Raw genomic sequence first — 22707 nt, 5'->3', positions numbered from 1 at the left:
AGGGACGGGGGAGCCTGGTGGGCTGTCATCTCTGGGGTCGCACAGAGTCGGACATGACTGAAGCGACTTAGCAGCAGTTGGATCTCCTTGCAGTCCAATGGACATTCAAGAGTCTTCTCCAGCACCACAGTTTGAAGGCATCAGTTCTTTGCACTTAGCCTTTTTTATTATCCTGCTCTCACATCCATACAGGACTACTGGAAACACCATAGCTTTGACTATACTAACCTTTGTAGGCAAAGTGATTAGTCTAGTCTTTATCTAAACAATTATGATGTGTGTTATATATTACCAGTTTTCTGAGACCAGTTGTTCTATTGGAAATCGTCTGTGGTCCTCCCGATAACTTCAGATAACGTCTGTTAAATGAAGATATTACCCTCCAGATAACATCTGTTATCCTTTCCAGATAACTCAGGCTTTCATTCTTGTTTCTTTATGCTTCCAGACAAGACGCAATGGAATGAAATAATATGTTGTAAAGAAATTTATAAGTGGTGAAGGAACAAAGACGAAAAACATCAAGTTCAGACAGCAGCTGATGATAACTAGAGCTGACATTGAACCCTGTTGGCATCAGCTCCTTGTCTCAGTTCTTTTGCTGTATGTGTAATGAGTCCATTGGTCTGAAGTTGGTTGTGATACCATGACGAACAAGACATCCAAAAAGTCCATGTTAGGGGCTGCTGGCAGAAACATGGTGGGCAAGAAAGAGAAATTTAAATCCAGACTACATGTCATTCCAGGGTGGACAAATCTCTTGTTGCTAGAAGTTTTTAGAAACATTTAAGGTTCTGCTTTTTCAGGAGGCTTTTTGTTTCTAAAATGAAAGACAGTCACCTCACTTTGTATCCACAAACTGTTAAGAAAGCGGCAAAATGCTCATGGGACTTTTGCCTCAGCATGAGCGTGCTGCTCTGAGATGCTTAATTCCCCATCGTCTCAGCTGCAGCTCTAGCGGCTTGTCTCTTGAGCCTTGCAGTCCAGCAGATCCAGTGATGTTCAGGGTGCTTTCTGGTAGCTTTTGAGATTTTCTTTTTACAATTAATATTTTAGTCTGTGTGGGTTTTAAAAATTGATTTATTTACCTGATTATTATTTAAGTTGGAGTATAATTGTTTTACAATGTCATGTTAGTTTCTGCTGTACCACATCTGAATCAACTATTAGTATACATATATCCCCTCCTCCATAGGCCCCCCTCCATCCCACCCTTCTAGGTCATCACGGAGGACAGAGCTGAGCTCCTTATATATCTATAATTTTAAAATTGTCTTTTTCAGTATTTAGAATGTACTGTTAATCTAAGAACTCATGTATTTCTTGAATATTTCTTGCTTTTATCTCTTTAAGTATTGTTTCTCTTCCATTCTCTTTACTTTTTCTTTTTTTCTGTTTTGCTGTGACACCTTCTAGATGTTTGTTAAACTAACCTTTATGTTTCCTAACTTCTCTCTCATAATTTTTGATTTTCTTTCTGGACTGCATTCTGAGTGAATTTCATAGTATTGTCTTCAAATTTTCTAGCTCTTTAGTTTTGCCTAAAGGATCTTGTGTACTGTGTTTTTAATTTTAATGACTGTATTCTTCACTTATATAATTTTCAATTGATTCTTTTTAATCATCTATTGTTTTAACTCAGAGTTTGTGCTTTATAATTTCTTATTTTTAATTAAGTTTTTAACATCTTAAATACAATTACTTTGATTTTGAATTGAACTATAATTTACTTACAATGTTGTATTAGTTTCAGGTGTGTAACATAGCGATTTGATATTTTTGTACATTACAAAATAATGACCACAGTAAGTCTAGTTACCATCTCTTACCATACAGAATTATTACAGTATTACTGACTATACTCACCTTGCTGTATATTATATTCCCATGACTTATTTATTTTATAAATGGAAGTTGGTAGTTCCTCTTAATCCCCTTTACCTATTTTGCCATTTCTACTTACTCACCTCTCCTCTGGCAACTACTAGTTTCTTCCTGTGTTTCTATGAGTCTTTTTCTGTTTTGTTCTATTTGTTCATTTGTGGTGTTTTTGTTGTTGTTGTTCAGTTACTTAGTCGTGTCTTACTCTTTGCAGCCCCTGAACTGCAGCATACCAGGCTTCCCTATTCTTCACTATCTCTCTGAGTTTGCTCAGACTCATGTCCATTCAGTCAGTGATGCCATCCAACCGTCTCAATCTCTGTCGCCCCCTTCTCCTCTTGCCTCAACCTTTCCTAGCATCAGGATCTTTTTCAATGAGTCCACTCTTCATATCAGGTGGCCAAAGTATTGGAGCTTCAGCTTCAGCGTCGGTCCTTCCAATGAATATTCAGGATTGATTTCCTTTAGGATTGAACTGGTTTGATCTTGAAGTCCAAGGGACTCTCAAGAGTCTTTCCCAGCACCACAGTTCAAAAGCATTAATTCTTCGGTGCTCAGCCTTCTTTATGGTCCAGCTCACATCCTTACATGACTATTGGAAAAACCATAACTTTGGCTATACGGACCTTTTAAGACTCCACATATAAATGAAATTTTATGGTTATTTGTCTTTTTCTATCTAACTGATTTCATTTAGCATAATATCTTCTATGAAGAGATCCACCCATGTTGTTTCAAATGGCAAGGCTTCATACACTTTTATGGCTGAGTAATACTACATTGTGCGTGTGTCTGCATCTGTGCTTCTCCGTTGTGTGTATGTGTCTGTTTGTACGTGTCTCACATCTTTACTCATTTATGTATTAATGGACTTCTGGGTTGCTTCCATATTCAACTATTGTAAATAATGCTGCAGTGAACTCTGGTTTGCATATATCTTGTTGAATTAGTGGGGGTTTTTTTGGATAAATACCCAGAAGTGTTATTGCTGGGCCATATGGTAGTTTTATTTTTAATTTTTTGAGAAACTTCCATACTGTTTTCCATAGTGGCTGTACCAATTTATATTCCCACCAGCTCTGTACTAGGGTTCCTTTTTCTCCACATCCTCACTAATATTTATTCTTTGTTATCTTTTGAATGATAATCATTCTGACAGGTTTTGATTTGCATTTCTCTGATGATGAATGATATTGAGTATATTTTCATGTGCCTGTTGACTGTCTCTATGTCTTCTCTGGAAAAATGTCTTCACGTCCTTTATTTTTTTAATTGAATTTTTAAAAATATATTGAGCTGTATGAGTTTCTTATATGTTTTAGTTATTAACCCCTTATTGGGTATATCATTTGCAAATGTCTCCTCCCATTCAGTTGGTTGCCTTTTTGTTTCGTTGATAGTTTCCTTTGCTGTGTAAAAGCTTTTTAGTTTGATGTGGTCTCATTTGTTTATTTTTGCTTTTGTTGCCCTTGCCTGAGGAGACAGATCAAAAAAAAATTCCTAGAAACCGATGTCACAGAGCTTACTGCTTGCTTTCTTCTAAGAGTTTTATGGTTTCAGGTCTTAAATTTAAGTCTTTAATTCAGTTAAATATACTTATTTTGTTGGACTATTTTATAATATTCATTTCATCTGAAATGAATTAGTGGTTTGATGGCTGATTTTGTTAGTTGCCTTTATTGGGATTAGATTTCCTCATGTACTTTAGAACTTTGGTTGAATGGCATGTTTTGAATGCAGCATATTTTTTAATTGCTTTCATTGATTCATTTTCTGCCTCTCTTTCTCCCTCTCTGCTTAGTCTTCCTTGTTTAAAGCAATTTATATTTGTCTCTGGGGCTTTCATGGAGCCCTAGTCCAGAATTGCTGTGGTGTTTCAGTTACTTGGGCAATCACAGGCTGCTTCATTGAATTCCTCATCTCTGGCTGGTCTGTGTTCTCCTTCCTCTCTAGGCCACAGCTCCGTATGAGATAACCAGTCTTCTTTCAGGAATCAGGAGCCCTCCTCCAGTTTCACCTCCAACCCTGCCTCAAGTAGGATGCTAGGTCTGACTCTGTCCTTTGTGGGTTATGCTTAGTTTGAGCAAACTCCGGGAGATAGTGAAGGACGAGGAAGCCTGGCATGCTGCAGTCCACGGGATCACAGAGTAGTACTCAACTGAGCAACTGAACTACCACCAACTTTTGTAGGTTTCATGCTTCCAGTTACAGTGCTTGTTTTTGGATCCTGAGCTTAGGAGGCTAAAGGCTTTAACCCTGAGGATTTACTCCACTCTGTTTCTGCCTCATACCTATTAGACAGAAATTTTTCTATTGTTTTTGAACTTGCTTGCATCCTTTTGGTTTTCTCTTCTTGTTTCCTCCCTCTTTGCTGTGTTTGGAGGAGAGGGGATCTATCAAGGAGTGAATTTACTTGCCATCTTAACTGGAGGTCACATGGGCTGAGGGTTTAAAGGAAACAAAGTGAGATATTTGGTTTTACATAGTACTAAAAGCTAACCACAAAAATGCTTTTCTGTTTGAGTTCAGTGACCCACAGCATACAATCATTTAAACTCCTCCTTCAGAGGCTTGCAGCCCCAAAAAGATGAGTGGGATTAAGCAGGTGGGATTTATTAGGATGCCATGGTTCTCTACAAGGATTTCACTTTTTATTTTTTATTTTGATGGTAATTTTAAGAATTCAATTGTTTCCAAACACCCACAGTTCTAACTAAATAGTGTCTTAAGACGTCAGAGCCTGCAGTTGTGTTTGTCTTGGTGCCAAGTAGCACTGCTTTTAGATGCTGAAACCCGAACAGAAGTGAAAATGTAAATAATATGTGTGAATGAGAGAGTGAGTGAGTGCTGTTCCTGGCCGGCTGGGGTGCCCCTTTTTGATGCTGTCTGCAGCATTCCATGTTTTCTTCTCTCCCAGCCCTTCCCAGAAAGAATTATGTTTTATCTGTTTGCAGTTCATGATTTCCTCATTAGCTATGGGTTGCTTGAGAGGAAATGGGAATGCTGCCATTTTTTTATTTGCAGTGTTTTTAGAGTTCCTGTCATATGGTAGTTTTCCAATAAATATGTGGGATTTTTTGTTTTTGTTTATTTAGTAATAAATTATGAGTAGAACCAAGGATGGAAAGAGGCAGAAATAACTTGGAGCCAAGTTACTAATGACAAAGGCGAGAAGATTTCTAATATTTTAATATCGAATGTGCTTCTCAGCCCATTTTTCTTCCAATCTCACTGAAAGCTCACAGTCTTACTGTCTGTGAGTTAAGTGAATTGAGGACAAGAATGCAATGAAAGTAAGTCACCACTATTTCTAACAGAATGTATGTGGGAAGACTGATATTTCTCAAGTCTCAGTGATAGGTCCTTGCTGCTCTGATGGAAAACAAGGTCAGGAGTTTCTATCTGAGCAGCTTCAAAGGCAAGCAGTCCTAAAGGGATGTTTCTATTTGGAGGCCAGATCCAGAGAGCAGCTCGTTTTCCCACGTGGCTTGGGGCATGGATGGGAGAATGGAGCTCAGTAACCCCCCAGAAAGTTATCTGCTAGGTTAAATTTCCTTAATTCTTTGCAAAACTGAGTGAAGAGTATGTATACTCTGCACCTGGATTGCAGTTGCCTCCTCTGATTTCTTTGGTCCAGGTTTTGTTTATGATTGGGGTTTGTTTGAAATTATCTGCAAATTTCAGGTCTGTGTTTTTGATTAGAGTGTCTCAGAGACAAAACACTCCTGACTCAACAGAGAAAAAGCCAGCTCCTCCTAGTGGAATTTTTCTTAAAACCTCATTGTTTTAACAGGAAAATGTGTATCATTTGTTTCTTTCATAAGCACTTTATGGGAGCAAGAATATTTTATTGTGAAATTTTTTAAAGAAAGCTACAAATACATGGACAAATTTATCAATCCTGTTTAAAGTAATGAAGCAAAGAAACATTAAAAAGTAAATTGAGAATACTGGTATCAGGGTTTCAGTAAGGAAGAGGAAGGATATTGTCAAATTTAAGCATAGTTGAGCATAAATTTCTTAACTTTATATTTGATTATATTTAATGGAGGTTTTAGGTAGTTTCTGATAAGGCCATTGTACCCCTAGTTAATGACATTGACTGGAGGCTAGATATTTGTCTCTTTTCCTTCTTCCATAAACACTGTGTTTTCTAGCCTTCTGTCCATAAATCTCTGTGTAGTGCTTATTTCATGGGAGAAGTGACTTCAGTTGATTCAAACTCAGGGAAAATGGGGGGAAAAAAACCCAAAACAGTGCTTTTTATCAGGTTGCCACTGAGTAGGTTATGGTCTATATTTGGCAAATGTAGACTTACCTCTCATACTTGGAGATTGTGCAGACCAAATGAAAGTAATTTCAGAACCTTTTGGCCACCCTGACAGGTATATAATACACAGCCATTTTTGATACTATGAGATTTATAGTGAACTTCGTTTTAAATGTTGACAGTATGGGAACTGCATGTCTTTCTGTCGGCCCCAAAGCCAGCATTTTATCTGAGTCTCTCCTCTACAGCAGCCTTAGTGGATTTATTTGTTTACTTATTTATTCAGCAAATATTTATTGAACTTCTACTGTGTGCCAGCTACATACATAGCCTTGGTTTTCAGAATGTGTTCAGCAAACTAGGTTCTGAGGAGATGTGCCAGTGAGGACACAGTTGACTGTAAGAAAACCCAATAAAAGGTGGCTTAAACCAAAAGGAAAATTCCAAGGTTGGCTGCTTCATTCCCTTAGCTGTGCTAGTGAGGGGACCCAGGTGCACCTTTCTGCTTTGCTGTTTGCAGCATGTTAGATTACTTACTCCTTGAATCCCTGGGTAACAAGAAGACTGCAGTGTATAATACAGGGGAAAAGTAAATTTATCCACTAATATTCTCCAGTGGAAGCTCAGTTCTTATTGTCCAGAGTTGTATAACATTGCCCATTCCTATAGTTAGTTGAAAGCCAAATGGAAATACCATGACTGGAATACACCAGCCATTCTGAAAATGTGATGTTGGGTATCTCTGAGAACTTTCAGAAGACTGATGAGGGCAAAACCGTTTTCATAGTGGTGCTAAAACGTCATTTGTGTTTCTTACTCTGATTTTCTCACTAGTCTACAGTAGAGTTGTTAAGAGTTCTTGATTTATGGTGATGTCATTGCTCTGGAATGTATTCCAGCTAGTGGAATATATTCTTGGGTTTTAAATTTTTCTTAGTTTTAATTTGTAATGTGGTAAATATTGATATATATAACTCACATAAATAGAAGTTGTCAGTAATGCCCTCAGTGATGTGTATCACTGTAAAGGGGAGTCTGAGAACAAAATGTTGAGATCCACTGGTCTCATTAATCAAGATTCACCCCTGGTGAGAAAATAATAGCAAATGAAACAACTGACAAAGGATTAATTTCTTAAATATACAACCAGCTCATGTAAGTAAATACTGGAAAAACAAACAACTCAATCAAAAAGTGAGAAAAAGACCTAAACAGACATTTCTCCAAAGAAGACATACAGATGGCTAATCAGATCAGATCAGTCGCTCAGTCGTGTCCGACTCCTTGCGACCCCATGAATCACAGCACGCCAGGCCTCCCTGTCCGTCACCAACTACCGGAGTTCACTCAGACTCACGTCCATTGAGTCAGTGATGCCATCCAGCCATCTCATCCTCTGTCATCCCCTTCTCCTCCTGCCCCCAATCCCTCCCAGCATCAGAGTCTTTTCCAATGAGTCAACTCTTCACATGAGGTGGCCAAAGTACTGGAGTTTCAGCTTCAGCCTCATTCCTTCCAAAGAAATCCCAGGGCTGATCTCCTTCAGAATGGACTTGGTTGGATCTCCTTGCAGTCCAAGGGACTCTCAAGAGTCTTGTCCAACACCACAATTCAAAAGCATCAATTCTTTGGCGCTCAGCCCTCTTCACAGTCCAACTCTCACATCCATACGTGACCACAGGAAAAACCATAGCCTTGACTAGAGGGACCTTTGTTGGCCAAGTAATGTCTCTGCTTTTGAATATGCTATCTAGGTTGGTCATAACTTTCCTTCCAAGGAGTAAGCGTCTTTTAATTTCATGGCTGCAGTCACCATCTGTAGTGATTTTGGAGCCCAGAAAAATAAAGTCTGACACTGTTTCCACTGTTTCCCCATCTATTTGCCATGAAGTGGTGGGACTGGATGCCATGATCTCCGTTTTCTGAATGTTGAGCTTTAAGCCAACTTTTTCACTCTCCACTTTCACTTTCATCAAGAGGCTTTTGAGTTCCTCTTCACTTTCTGCCATAAGGGTGGTGTCATCTGCATCTCTGAGGTTATTGATATTTCTCCCGGCAGTCTTGATTCCAGCTTGTGTTTCTTCCAGTCCAGCGTTTCTCATGATGTACTCTACATATAAGTTAAATAAACAGGGTGACAATATACAGCCTTGACGAACTCTTTTTCCTATTTGGAACCAGTCTGTTGTTCCATGTCCAGTTCTAACTGTTGCTTCCTGACCTGCATATACGTTTCTCAAGAGGCAGGTCAGGTGGTCTGGTATTCCCATCTCTTTCAGAATTTTCCGCAGTTGATTGTGATCCACACAGTCAAAGGCTTTGGCATAGTCAATAAAGCAGAAATAGATGTTTTTCTGAAACTCTCTTGCTTTTTCGATGATCCAGCAGATGTTGGCAATTTGATCTCTGGTTCCTCTGCCTTTTCTAAAACCAGGGTGAACATCAGGAAGTTCACGGTTCACATATTGCTGAAGTCTGGCTTGGAGAATTTTAAGCATTACTTTACTAGCGTGTGAGATGAGTGTGGTAGTTTGAGCATTCTTTGGCATTGCCTTTCTTTGGGATTGGAATGAAAACTGACCTTTTCCAGTCCTGTGGCCACTGCTGAGTTTTCCAAATTTGCTGGCATATTGAGTGCAGCACTTTCACAGCATCATCTTTCAGGATTTGGAATAGCTCAACTGGAATTCCATCACCTCCACTAGCTTTGTTTGTAGTGATGCTTTCTAAGGCCCACTGGACTTCACATTCCAGGATGTCTGGCTCTAGGTCAGTGATCACACCATTGTGATTATCTGGGTCGTGAAGATCTTTTTTGTACAGTTCTTCTGTGTATTCTTGCCATCTCTTCTTAATATCTTCTGCTTCTGTTAGGTCCATACCATTTCTGTCCTTTTTCAAGCTCATCTTTGCATGAAGTATTCCTTTGGTATCTCTGATTTTCTTGAAGAGATCCCTAGTCTTTGCCATTCTGTTGTTTTCCTCTATCTCTTTGCATTGATCTCTGAGGAAGGCTTTCTTATCTCTTCTTGTTATTCTCTGGAGCTCTGCACTCAGATGTTTATATCTTCCCTTTTCTCCTTTGCTTTTTGCTTCTCTTTTTTTCACAGCTATTTGTAAGGCCTCCCCAGACAGCCATTTTGCTTTTCTGCATTTCTTTTCCATTGGGATGGTCTTGATCACTGTCTCCTGTACAATGTCACAAACCTCATTCCATAGTTCATCAGGCACTCTATGTATCAGATCTAGGCCCTTAAATCTATTTCTCATTTCCACTGTATAATCATAAGGGATTTGATTTAGGTCATACCTGAATGGTCTAGTGATTTTCCCTACTTTCTTCAATTTAAGTCTGAATTTGGCAGTAAGGAGTTCATGGTCAGATGGCTAATAGACACATGAAAAGATGCTCAAACATTGCTCATTATTATTGACATACAAATCAAAACTACAATGAGATATCACCTCACACCAGTCAGAATAGCCATCATCAAAATGTCTACAAACAACAAATGCTGGGGAGGGTGTAGAGAAAAGGGAACTGTCTTACACTGTTGGTAGGAATGTAGATTGATACAGTACTGTGGAAGACAGTATATGCTGTGCTTAGTTGCTCAGTCACATCTGACTTTGTGACCCCTTGGACTGTAGCCCACAGGCTCCTCTGTCCATGGGGATTCTCCAGGCAAGAATACTGGAGTGGGTTGCCATGCCCTCCTCCAGGGGATCTTCCCAACTCAGGGATCAAACCCAGGTCTCCTGTATTGTAGGCATATTCTTTACCCATCTAGGTCACCAGAGAAGCCCAAGAATATTGGAATGGGTAGTCTGTCCCTTCTCATGGGAACTTCCTGACCTAGGAATTGAACTGGGGTCTCCTGCATTGCAGGTGGCTTCTTTGCCAGCTGAGCTACCAGGGAAGCCCAGAAGACAGTATGGAGACTCCTTAAAAAATTAGGAATAAAATCACCATATGACCCAGCAATCCTGCTACTCGGCATGTACCCTGAGGAAATCAAAATTGAAGAAGACACATGTATCCCACTGTTCATCACAGCTCTAATTGCAATAACTAGGACATGGAAGCAACCTAGATATCCATTGACTGATGAATGGATAAAGAAGCTATGGTACATATATACAGTGGAATATTACTCAGTCATATAAAGGAATGCATTTGAGTCAGTTCTAATGAGGTGGATGAACCTATAGCTAAGTATGTCCAAAAAAGAAAAACAAATATCATATACTGAGACATATATATGGAATCTAGAAAGATGGTACTGATGAAATTATTTTCAGGGCATCAGTGGAGACACAGACAGAGAACAGACCTATGGATATAGGGGAGGAGAGTTGGGGAGGAAGGAGAAGGTGGGATGTGTGGAGAGAGTAACATGGAAACTTACATTACCATATGTAAAATAGATAGCCAATGGGAATTTGCTGTATGACTCGGGGAACTCAAACTGGGGCTCGGTAACAACCTATAGGAAGTGGGTTGGGGTGGGAGGTGGGAGGGAGGTTCAAGTGGGAGGGGACCTATGTATATCTATGGCTGATTCATGTTGATGTTTGGCCGAAACCAACACAGTTCTGTAAAGCAATTATCCGTCAATTAAAAAAAAAAAAAAGATTCACCCCTGGTATTTGGGAAGATCCCAGCCTTCCCCAAGACTCAATAGCTATGAGATTTCTGGACAAAACTGATTCTCTTAGCAAAGAAGCAGTAGATGGGTTAAGGCTATTGGATGGGCAACCAGCAGTGTTTATGGAATTATTCTGAGGGAGGGGGCTTTGGTGGAAGGGCATGACTGGAACACAAGATGTACTCCAGGTCCTACCTCAACTTTGACTGGAGTCACTGCTGGTCTATTCTTTTTTTTTTTTTAATTGTGGTAAAATATAGAAACCATAAAATTTATCATTTTAGCCATTTTTAAAAAGTGTACAGTTCGGCAGCCCTGAATTAGATTCACATTGTTGGGCAGCCATTACCACCATTCATCTCTAGAGTATTTTCTTCTTCCCATCTGAAGCTATTTACCCATTAAACAGTAAATCCCTGCCTTCTCCGTTTCTCTCAGCCCCCAACAACCACCATTCTGTTTCTGTCTCTGTGAGTTTGACCACTCTGTAAGTATCTCCTATTAGTGAAATCATATAGTCTTTGTCCTTTTGTGTTTGGCTTATTCCTCTTAACATAATGTTAACACTGTATGGATTCAGGGTTCATCCATATATATATCAGAAACTCCTTCCTTTTTGTGATTGAGTGATATTTCACTGTATATATTTATATATTTAGTTTACCCATCCATCTTTTGGTGAATATTTGGGTCGTTTATACCTTTTGCCTATTGTATATGCTGCTATGAGTATGAGGAAAAAATTATCTATTTGAGTCTTTACTTCTATTATTTTGGGTATGTAATAGAAGTGGATCAGATGGTAATTCAGTGTTTAATTTTTTAAAAGTAATCACCATACCATTTTTACATAGCGATACTGTTTTGCATTTCCACTAGCAGTTGAGGTTCCAGTTTCTCCACATTCTCACCAGCACTTGCTATTTTTTTTTTTTTTTTTTTTGATGATAGCCAGCCTAAGGGGTTTAAAGTAATATCTCATGGTGGTTTTGATTTGCCTTTACCTAATGATTAGTGTTGAGCTTTAAAAAAATTTTTTTTTCAATTTTATTCAAGTATAGTTGATTTACAATGTCCTGTTAATTTCTGTATACAGCAACATGATTCAGTTATACATGCACACACACGTACACATACGTATGTATTTATTCTTTTTCATATTCTATTCCATTATGGTTTATCACAGCATACTGAATATAGTTACCTGCCCTATATGGTAGGATCTTGTTGTTTATACATTCTGTATGTAACAGTTTGTATCTGCTAATCCTTATCTCCCAATACACCCCTCCTCCACTTCCTTTCCACCTAAGCTCTAGGATGTCTCTAGATGGAACCGCCATATGGGATGTGAAAGTGTCATTCAGTAGCAATACTAATTGAGGGCCAGAATATCACAGGTTAGATTATAGATTGTGTATTTTTTCACCCTGAAGCTTAGTAACTTAGGATAGGAAAATAATGTCACATAACATTAAACGAGAGGCTGAAGTTGCTCACGTCACTAGTGGTCACTGGTCCTAGCACTGTGGTACACTCAACATCCTGTGCATCCCTGCCTGTGGCTCTTTGACGCTGGGGCTGTGTCAATACTCAGGTGTTAACACACAACTTTAGGAGCCTACTTTGCTTTCTGAAAGATAATTTGAGAACCACTGTTTTAGGGCAGTCCCTTGCCAGGTTCTTAACACTTCTTGATTACTAAATTAAGGGAAATGTTTTTATTTTTAATGGATTAGGGCACTTTGCTCCAGTCTATCTCCCATTTGTTTATTTTTTGTTACCTGTCTTCCAACAGTGCTTAAGTGTTTTGATGCTGTTATTTCCTTCTTCCAATCTAATGAATTATGCTTGGTGAATTCCTCATATCTCGTGTAAACATTTCTATGAAATTTTTGGTTATATCCTTTTTTCCAAAGAAAAATAGCACTAAGTCATGTCCAAGTCTTGCGATCCCATGAACTGTAGGCTGCTAGTTTCCTATGTCCATGGGATTCACCAGGCAAGAATACTGAAGTAGATTGCCATTTCCTTCTCCAGAGGAACTTCCCGACCCAGGAATTGAACCCAGGTCTCCCACATTGCAGGCAGATGCTTTACTGACTGAGCTACATGGGAAGTTTTTCTAAAGAGGCCAACATAAATGGGGAACTTTCAGCCCTAAAGTATTACCTCTCTCACCTGCTACACTCTGAATCTGAGCCCTGTCAATTTGGCAACTTTCAGTATGAACCTTTATAGACAGTTTATCTTTGTGCCATCATGATTTAAGTTCATAAAAAAGTGCTTTAGCAAGCAACAAAGTAGCTTTTGACCAGTTTATAAATGAGGGGGAAAGGACAAATGCCCTTGATCCAAACCTGAGACATTTGGACTCTCTTTTCAGTATCTCAGATGTTTGAAGGACCCCAAGGCTGGTTTCCCTTGCTACTTTGTTTCTTCCCCTCCCACCTCCTGCTTTCCTCTGATGAACCCAAAACAGGGACATGAACAAGCACATGGGAGTCTTTCACAGGTTAGTCACTTCTATTCAGATGTCCAGGTCTTTCTGCTCATAGGACTGTTACTTTAGTTCAATCTACATGAGAATTTCTGAAGCTGATTTTATTTTCTTTGGGAAACATAAACTGAGACTAACAGTTACTGTTAATTTTAGTCTCTGTATGTGGAGAAGGTGAAAACATGATTTGATTCTGTATATTTAAGAAATGAAAAGGGAGATTTCCTTCTAACTTTCTATGCCCTTTGCTTTTGCTATATTAGTACATATTGGGGGGTTTGTGTGTATGGAAAATGCTTGATAAAATCCTGAGTTTTGAAGAAATGTCATTGATCATCCACCTTTCTTTTATGCTCTTAAATAAAAAATGCTAAATAATATTTTGTTAGTTGTTTGTATGAAATTAATATAGGCAGAGATATCCATGTGAAGGCATATATACTGAGCAGGACTCTAAGAAAGCCAAGGATTTACACTGGGGGCAATATCAAGGATTTGATATCAATCAAAAGTGTAGTTTTCAGTTCTCTAATTAGTGTGTATATTCAGTTTAGTTCAGTTCAGTTGCTCAGTCTTGTCCGACTCTGCGATCCCATGGACGGCAGCACCCCAGGCTTCCCTGTCCATCAACAACTCACGGAGCTTGCTCAAACTCACGTTCATTGAGTCAGTTTACCATCCAGCCATCTCATCCTCTGTCATCCCCTTCTCCTCCTGCTTTCAATCATTCCCAGCATCAGGGTCTTTTCCAATGAGTCAGTTATTTGCATCAGGTGGCCCAAGTATTGGAGTTTCAATTTCAGCATCAGTCCTTCCAATGAATATTCAGGACTGATTTCCTTTAGGATGGACTGAATGGATCTCCTTGCAGTCCAAGGGACTCTCAAGAGGCTTCCCCAACACCACAGTTCAAAAGCATCAATTCTTTGGTACTCAACTTTCTTTATAGTCCAACTCTCACATCCATACATGACTACTGGAAAAACCATAGCTTTGACTAGATGGACCTTTGTTGGCAAAGTAATGTCTCTGCTTTTTAATATGCTATGTAGATTGGTTATAGATTTTCTTCTAAGGAGCAAGTGTCTTTTAATTTCATGGCTGCAATCACCATCTGCAGTGATTTTGGAGCCCCCAAAATAAAGGAGCAGTGACCCAACAAGAGACTGACCCAGACTTGCCCATGAGTGCCCAGGAGTCTCCAGCAGAGGCATGGGTTGGTGGTGGTTTGCTGCAGTGTTGGGGGCACTGAGTGTAGCAGTGTGTGAAACCTTTTGAAGGAGGTCTCCAATATCTTCATTACCTCCACTATAGTTTGGCCTCAGATCAAACAATTCGGAGGGAACATACTCCCGCCCATCAACTAAAATTGGATTAAAGATTTACTGAGAATACAAGAATCCCTTAGAAGAAATGGAGTAGCCATCAAAGTCAACAAGAGTCTGAAACGCAGTACTTGGATGCAGTCTCAAAAAAGACAGAGTGATCTCTGTTTGTTTTCAAGGCAAACCATTCAGTATCACAGTATTCCGAGTCTATGCCCCAACCAGTAATGCTGAAGAAGCTGAACGGTTCTATGAAGACCTACAAGACCTTCTAGAACTAACACCCAAAAAAGATGTCATTTTCATTATAGGGGACTGGAATATAAAAATAGGAAGTCAAGAGATACCTGAAGTAACAGACAAATTTGTCCTTGGAGTACAAAACGAAGCAAGTCAAAGGCTAATAGAGTTTTGCCAAAAGAACACACTGGTCATAGCACATGCCCTTTCCAACTTCACGAGAAGACTCTACACATGGAGGTCACCAGATGGTCAATACTGAAATCAGATTGATTATGTTCTTTGCAGCCAAAGATGGAGAACCTCTATACAGTCTGCAAAAACCAGACTGGGGCTGACTGTGGCTCAGGTCATGAACTCCTTAGTGCAAAATTCAGACTTAAATGAAAGAAAGTAAGGAAAACCACTAGACCATTCAGGTATGACCTAAATCAAATCCCTTACGACCATACAGTGGAAGTGACAAATAGATTCAAGGGATTAGATCTGACAGACAGAGTGCCTGAAGAACTATGGACGTAGGTTTGTGACTTTGTACAGGAGGCAGTGATCAACACCATCCCCCCAAAAAAGAAATGCAAAAAGGCAAAATGATTCTCTGAGGAGACCTTACAAATAGCTGAGAAAAGAAGAGAAGCTAAAGGCAAAGGAGAAAAGGAAAGATATACCCATTTGAATGCAGAGTTCCAGAAAATAGCAAGGAGAGATAAGAAAGCCTTCTTCAGTGATCAATGCAAAGAAATAGAAGAAAACAATAGAAAGGGAAAGACTAGAGATAGATCTCTTTAAGAAAATCAGAGATACCAAGGGAACTTTTCATAAAAAGATGGGCAGAATAAAGGGCAGAAATGGTATGGACCTAACCAAATCAGAAGAGATTAAGAAGAGGTGGCAAGAATACACAGAACTATACAAATAAGGTCTTCATGACCCAGATAATTACCATGGTGTGATCACTCATCTTGGAATGCAAAATCAAGTGGGCCTTAGGAAACATCACTACAAACAAAGCTAGTGGAGGTGATGGAATTCCAGTTGAGCTGTTTGAAATCCTAAAAGATAATGCTATTAAAGTGCTACACTCAATATGTCAGCAAATTTGGTAAATTCAGCAGTGGCCACAAGACTGGAACAGGTCAGTTTTCATTCCAGTCCCAAAGGCAATGCCAAAGAATGTTCAAACTACCACACAATTGTACTCATTTTACATGCTAGTAAAGTAATGCTCAAAATTCTCCAAGCCAGGCTTCAACAGTAGATGAACAGTACTTCCACATGTTCAAGCTGGATTTAGAAAAGGCAGAGGAACCAGAGATCAACTTGCCAGCGTCCACTGGATCATAGAAAAAGCAAGAGAATACCAGAAAAACATCTACTTCTGCTTTATTGACTGTGCCAAAGCCTTTGATTGTGTGGATCACAACAATCTGGAAAATTCTTCAAGAGATGGGAATACCAGACCACCTGACCTGCCTCCTGAGAAATCTGTATGCAGGTCAAGAAGCAACAGTTAGAACTGAACATGAACATCAGACTGGTTCCAAACCGGGAAAGGACTACGTCAAGGCTATATATTGTCACCCTGCTTATTTACTTTATATGCAGAGTACATCATGAGAAACGCTGGGCTAGATGAAGCACAAGTTGGAATCAAGATTGCCAGGAGAAATATCAGTAACCTCAGATATGAAGATGACACCACCCTTATGGCAGCAAGTGAAGAAGAACTAAAGAGCCTCTTGATGAAAGTGAAAGAGGAGAGTGAAAAAGTTGGCTTAAAGCTCAACAGTCAGAAAATGAAGATCATGGCATCCTGTTCCATCACTTCATGGCTAATAGATGGGGAAACAATGAAATCAGTCAGAGACTTTATTTTTTGGGGCTCCAATATCACTGCAGATGGTGACTGCAGCTATGAAATTAACAAGATGCTTGTTCCTTGGAAGAAAATCTGTGACCAACCTACATAGCATATTAAAAAGCAGAGACATTGCTCTGTTATAAAGGTCTGTCTAGTCAAAGCTATGGTTTTTCCAGTAGTCATGTATGGGTGTGAGAGTTGGACTATAAAGAAAGCTGAGCACTGAAAAATTATGCTTTTGAACTGTGGTGTTGGGGAACACTCTTGAGAGTCCCTTGGACTGCAAGGAGATCAAACCAGTCAATCCTAAAAGAAATCAGTCCTGAATATTCATTGGAAGGACTGATGCTGAAGCTGAAACTCCAATACTTTGGCCACTGGATGCGAAGAACTGACTCATTGGAAAAGACCCTGATGCTGGGAAAGATTGAAGGCAGGAGTAGAGGACAACAGAGGATGAGATGGTTGGATGGTATCACTGATTCGATGACATGAGTTTGAGTAAGTTCCCTGATTTGGTGATGGACAGGGAAGCCTGGCGTGCTGCAAGTCCATGGAGTCTCAAAGAGTCGGACATGACTGAGTGACTGAAGTGAACTGAGAATGGCCTTGCCCATCAGAACAAGATCCAGTTTCCCCCTCTCCCATCAGAAAGCTTCCATGAGTCTCTTATCCTTTTTCATCAGAAGGCAGATGGAATGAAAACCACAATCACAGAAAATTAACCAAACTGATCACATGGACCACAGCCTTATCTAACTCAGTGAAACTATGAGCCATGCCGTGTAGGGCAACCCAAGACGAACGGGTCATGTGGAGAGTTCTGATGAAACATGGTCCACTGGAGAAGGGAATGGCAAACCACTTCAGTGTTTTTGCCTTGAGAACCCCATGAACAGTGTGTAGATTAACTGGGATTTAAAAAAAAACAAACAGTGCATTTGTGAAAAAAAAGTTGAAATCTCCCTGAATCTGAAGAGCCATCCCTATTTTACAAGGCATTTCTTTCTTTTTGAGATGCCTTAACCCTGCCTGATGTATGAACACAGATCACCTCATGCTCTCACCAGTTATTCTCTTCTGTGTGGTAGATTGGATGTCTTTTCCTTCTTGTGGCAGTAGCCCTTACAGGGCAAAGCAGTAGCCATATAATATAGCTAAGGGACTGGATATGGAGGGAGAAGCCTTGGATTTTCTCTTCTTCAGAGCCAAGACTGGGAAGACGGAAACATTATATGAGGACAGGCATGAGAAAGACAAAGAAAGCACTGGAAATATATCCCTGGCCACTTCTGGTGGTTTTTAATTTTTCTAGAGAACTTAGCTGAAAATAGAAAATGCAGACTATTTCAACAATTTAAAACCTTTTATTGTGCTCATTTGGTAAGTTATGTCTTGATGGCTGCAGTCCATGAGGTCGCTAAGAGTTGGACACGACTGAATGACTTCACTTTCACTTTTCACTTTCATGCATTGGAGAAGGAAATGGCAACCCACTCCAGTGTTCTTGCCTGGAGAATCCCAGGGACGGGGGAGCCTGGTGGGCTGCCGTCTGTGGGGTCGCACAGAGTCAGACATGACTGAAGCGACTTAGCAGCAGCAGCAGCAGCAGCAGCAGCATTTATGAACTGTACATTTTCTTTTTTTCCTTACCTTTGGGGCGATGTCTGTACAGTAAATATGTAGCTGGAAGTTAAAAAAATTTTTTCCTGTTATTGTGGAAGGTAATACATACAGAAAAGTGCATAAGCATAATTTATACTTTAATAAATTAGTAAAACATTAATACCTATGTTACTTTCATCTAGGTCAATAGATACACGATTGCCAGCATCCCGGAAACCATTCACATGTACCCTCCCAAAAGGACTGCTTTCTTTCCTCTAAAGGTAGCAGATTTCATGGCTTTTTTAGGGTAATCGCTACAGTTTAGTTTTGCCTGTTTTTGAATTATATAAAATTATATAAATGAATCATATCTTATGGATAGCTTATTTTTCTCAACCTTATGATTGTCAGATCATCTCTATGCCTATAGTAGTAGTTCCTATATTTTCATTGCTCCATAGTATTCCCTTTATGAATATTTTGTTTATTCTACTCTTGATCGGCACACGGGTTGTTTTCAAATTGGGCCTATGACGAATAATACTTCTTTGAGCATTCTGGTAGTGTACATAAACACTTAAGTTCATAGGGTGCTTTGAGGGAAGATGTGTACTTTGTAGATCGTTGTCTGATTATTCCACAGTTTACTGTGAGATGTGTGGAAGTTTCTTGCTATGAGTCTCTGAAATTGCATGGGTCAAAAATTGAAAAAATAAAGGTTAGACTGTGTGGTTGAGGTATTGCTGGGGACGCTGAGCTTGAGGATAGTCTCTGGAGTTTTCTTTGAAAGAACATTTAGAAATGTTTTTTATTGATGCCGATTAAACTCATACAGGTAACAGGCAAATCTATGCTGTTCATTCTGATTTGGTAACTAAATGAACCAAAGTACCGTTTGAAAGGAGGAAAGGAAAGAAAGAGAAGCAGGAGAAAGTGGAGGGGGAAGAAGAGAAGGAGGAAGATAAAGGGAAAAAGAAAAAGAGGGACCAGAGGTGCGAGACGGGACTCATGATCCCGATCGACGTTAGAGCCTGAATCCCTCATGTGAGTATCAGAAGTAGAAGACAAACTCTTAGGGTTTTGGGGTCAATCTAGACAAATTAATTCAAATGATAATATAAAATAAAGACTAGTTAATGAATCTTTCTTTAAAAAAAATTTCCTGCTGTGACTGCAGTATTTTCCTCGTAGTTATGTTATTTCTGTGTTATATTTTAAACTTTGCATTTTGTTTTACATTTCTATGTTATTAGCTGCATGCAGATTTAGAACTCTCACATATTCCTGGTTAATTCAACATTTTGTCATTACGAAGTGATCCTTTTTACCTCTAGTAAGCTTTTTGCCCCCAGAGTGTGTTTAAATAGAAACTGTTTGATTTTTTTGGTTAAGTTAGCATGGTATTTTCCTCCTATTCTTTTAACCTCTCTATAATCCCAGTACCCTTATGTTTTAGATATGTCTTTTATAACAGCATATAGCTTTTTAAAAATTTTCTAAACTGATAATATTTGGCTTTTGCTTGTAGAATTTAATCCATTTGTGTATTATGTAATTACTGATATATTTGAGTTTAAAGTCAACCATTCTTATTGTGTATTTTTTTATTTGTTTTGCCTATTTTGTATTCCTTTTCTGTCCAGTCTTGCCCTCTTAGGAATTAAGTGTTTTTTACTATAAATTTTTCTCCTCTGATAACTTGGAAATTATATACTACCTTTTATTCTCTCATTAGTGGCTAGCATAGAAATTATGATATGCATTTTTGAATTATTAAAGTCAAACGTTAACACTTTTTTCCTCATTTTCCTGGATAATGCAAGGAATTTAGAACTCTATAAGTCTGTCCTTCTCCTAGAGTACGTACTATTGTTTGGTATATTTTAAATTTAAATTATATATTATATATATATATAAAACTAATGATACTGTTCTTATTTTATACTCTAAGTACTAATTTTAAATTTCCCATGATATACTATTTTTTATGGTTTCCATTTCTTCTAACATCTCTAGACTTCCACCTGGGGTCATTTCCATCTGCCTGAAGAGCATCATCTAGAGCAGATTTACTGGTGAGAAATTCTTTCAATGTGTCTGAAAGTCTTTCTTTTACCTTTTTATTCCTGAAGAATCTTTTCGCTGGATGTAGTATTCTCAGTTGGTCCTTTCTTCCTTTCATTGCATTGAATATATGCTTTCTAGCTTTTTCTTACTGTATTTCTATGTATCTTATCCATTCTTCTGTAATTTCACATTGTTTTTACTTTCTGTGTTGAATTCTGGTTAGTTTCTTCTAATACATCTTCCAAGTCCATCAAATCCCTTTGCAGCTGGGTCTAATTAACTGTCAGACCCATTTGTTGAATTCTTCATTTCAGTTCTTTTTTTTTTTTTTTAGTTCTAGAATTCTGCTGTATTGTTTCTTCATCTGCAGGGTCATTTTTTATAATTTTTAGTTTCTTGATGAAATTTTTTATCTTCACAAGGGACCCTCTTAGTTACTTTATATATTTTTTAAATTTATTTATTACCAGATAATTGTTTTATAGAATTTTGTTGCTTTCTGTCAAACCTCAACATGAATCAGCCATAGATACACATATATCTCTTCCCTTTTGTACCTCCCTCCCATCTCCCTCCCCATCCCTCTAGGTTGATACAGAGCCCCTGTTTGAGTTTCCTGAGACATACAGCAAATTCCCATTGGCTATCTATTTCACATATGGTAATATAAGTTTCCATGTTACTCTTCTCCGTACATCTCATCCTCTCCTCCCCTCTCCCCATGTCCATATTTCTGTGTCTGTTTCTCCATTTTTGTCTAGTTTTTAAACTATCTTGAGTCCCTCTCTGTTTCATTTTGTGTTTGTTTTTGTTCATTGTTTTGGGGCTTTTGTTTATGTTTTTTTTTTCCTTCCTGTATGTTTGTCTTTAATTATGCAATTTTTGTTGGATTTGAAAAATTTAACTTTAGAAATAATTAGAAAACTACGATGATATTACTTTTTTTCAGAGAGGGAGTTGTTTGCATCTTCCAGGTGGCTAGCAGCATTAGTAACCTGGGACCACTTTAATTAAGTTTTGGTTTCATAGCCGGGCTATAGTCTCCATGTTGACGAGTTCATTTCCGGGCTACCCATGGTCTCAGGGTGCATCTCTGTGGGTGCAGTCCTCAGTGTGAGGTGGTTTACCAGGACCTCACTTTGACAGGCTTGGCCTCCTACTTTTACTCTCTAGTAAAGTTGTCAAAAGAGCTGCTTTGCCATTTAACCACCTCTGCAGGATTGGAAAAGTCTCCTTTGGCCTGTGCAACCTTATGTGCCAAGATCTTTCTCTGAAAATTCCACACTCTCTTGCTGTTTGATGATTTTTGAATTATGTTTTTATGTTTCACATAGCCTTATAGAATAACTTTCAGCAGGAAGGTTGGTCTTAACTCTGTAGTCTGAAATAGAACTGAAATTGGGTACAATTTTAACTAAGTATGTTTACATTAAATATAGTCTGTATCATACTTTTGTCTGCCTCACCTATCCTGGTTAATCAAGAGAACGTGTTATAGATTTTACCTCCAGCCATTTTAGAGTGGCTAAAAGAGTCTGATAAAACATATTTGGAAGATATTGGAGAACTGTGAATGTACTCACAACTCAAGGGTTTAAGATCTTGGGATGAAGGCAAGTCCTAAGTTCTGAGCAGACATTTTACTGCAGTTTTTCAACCTCAGGGCCTTGCCATTCCTTGAGAAGCTAGAACCTAGAAGAGGGCCTGTGCCACTAAAAATGAGAAAAGTTAGCAGTATTTTTGTCAGTTTCACAGGATTGTGGAGGCATACATTGGAGTTGCAAGGGAAATTTTGTTAATCTGACTACCTAAAAATATAAAGCTTCTAAACATCAAGAAATATAAACACAGGAGAATGGATAAAGTTAGAAAAATCAGTATTTATCATCCTCTAATAGACCTAAAATGTCATCAGTGGATTCTAAAGCCATTAGCGAAAAAGTGGTGGTGAACTTTATAATGGATGGATTTGGTTGATAATACCTGAAACCACTCATCAGTTTCAACATTATGATATGTGGGACTACCAAATTATGTATACCTTCTCATTTAATTTGAAGAACACAAATCCACAAGTGAAATATTCTTGCAAAGGAATTGACTCTGAATCTAATGACCCCTCTAGATCTAGCTGTCAGTTTATGAACAATAAAGAAGAGAACAAAACACATCACACAATACCACAAGAATGCTAAATGTACAAGTATGAGAAATTCTGTAGGTCATATGTGTTGGTTTCTCCAGGGGTTAAATGAAAAGGTTAAAACAAATAAAAGTGGGATACTTGTCACAGGTTAGAGATTTAC

At 38.7% G+C, this 22707-nt stretch overlaps 1 protein-coding gene across 30 annotated transcripts in view; it reads left to right on the top strand.

The window, feature by feature from the left end:
* FANCC (FA complementation group C) overlaps nucleotides 1-22707 on the top strand; it is a 343736-nt gene that overhangs the window by 95441 nt on the left and 225588 nt on the right. For 11 of the 30 annotated variants that reach the window (XM_070794281.1, XM_070794274.1, XM_070794266.1 and 8 more), the window contains 3 exons: nucleotides 18535-18615; nucleotides 19170-19378; nucleotides 20351-20409. The exons of 7 other annotated variants lie outside the window; for them this stretch is intronic. The gene's annotated coding sequence lies outside the window, so the exon portion shown is untranslated. The remainder of the gene's footprint in view (nucleotides 1-18534; nucleotides 18616-19169; nucleotides 19379-20350; nucleotides 20410-22707) is intronic. 12 more of the 30 variants (XM_070794283.1, XM_070794285.1, XM_070794276.1 and 9 more) reach the window with 4 other exon arrangements.

The sequence above is a fragment of the Bos indicus genome, chromosome 8 (genome assembly GCF_029378745.1).
Source record: "Bos indicus isolate NIAB-ARS_2022 breed Sahiwal x Tharparkar chromosome 8, NIAB-ARS_B.indTharparkar_mat_pri_1.0, whole genome shotgun sequence".
NCBI classification, from domain to species: Eukaryota; Metazoa; Chordata; class Mammalia; order Artiodactyla; family Bovidae; genus Bos; species Bos indicus.
Note: the sequence above shows the minus strand (reverse complement) of the source record. Positions and strands in the feature narration are given on the sequence as shown.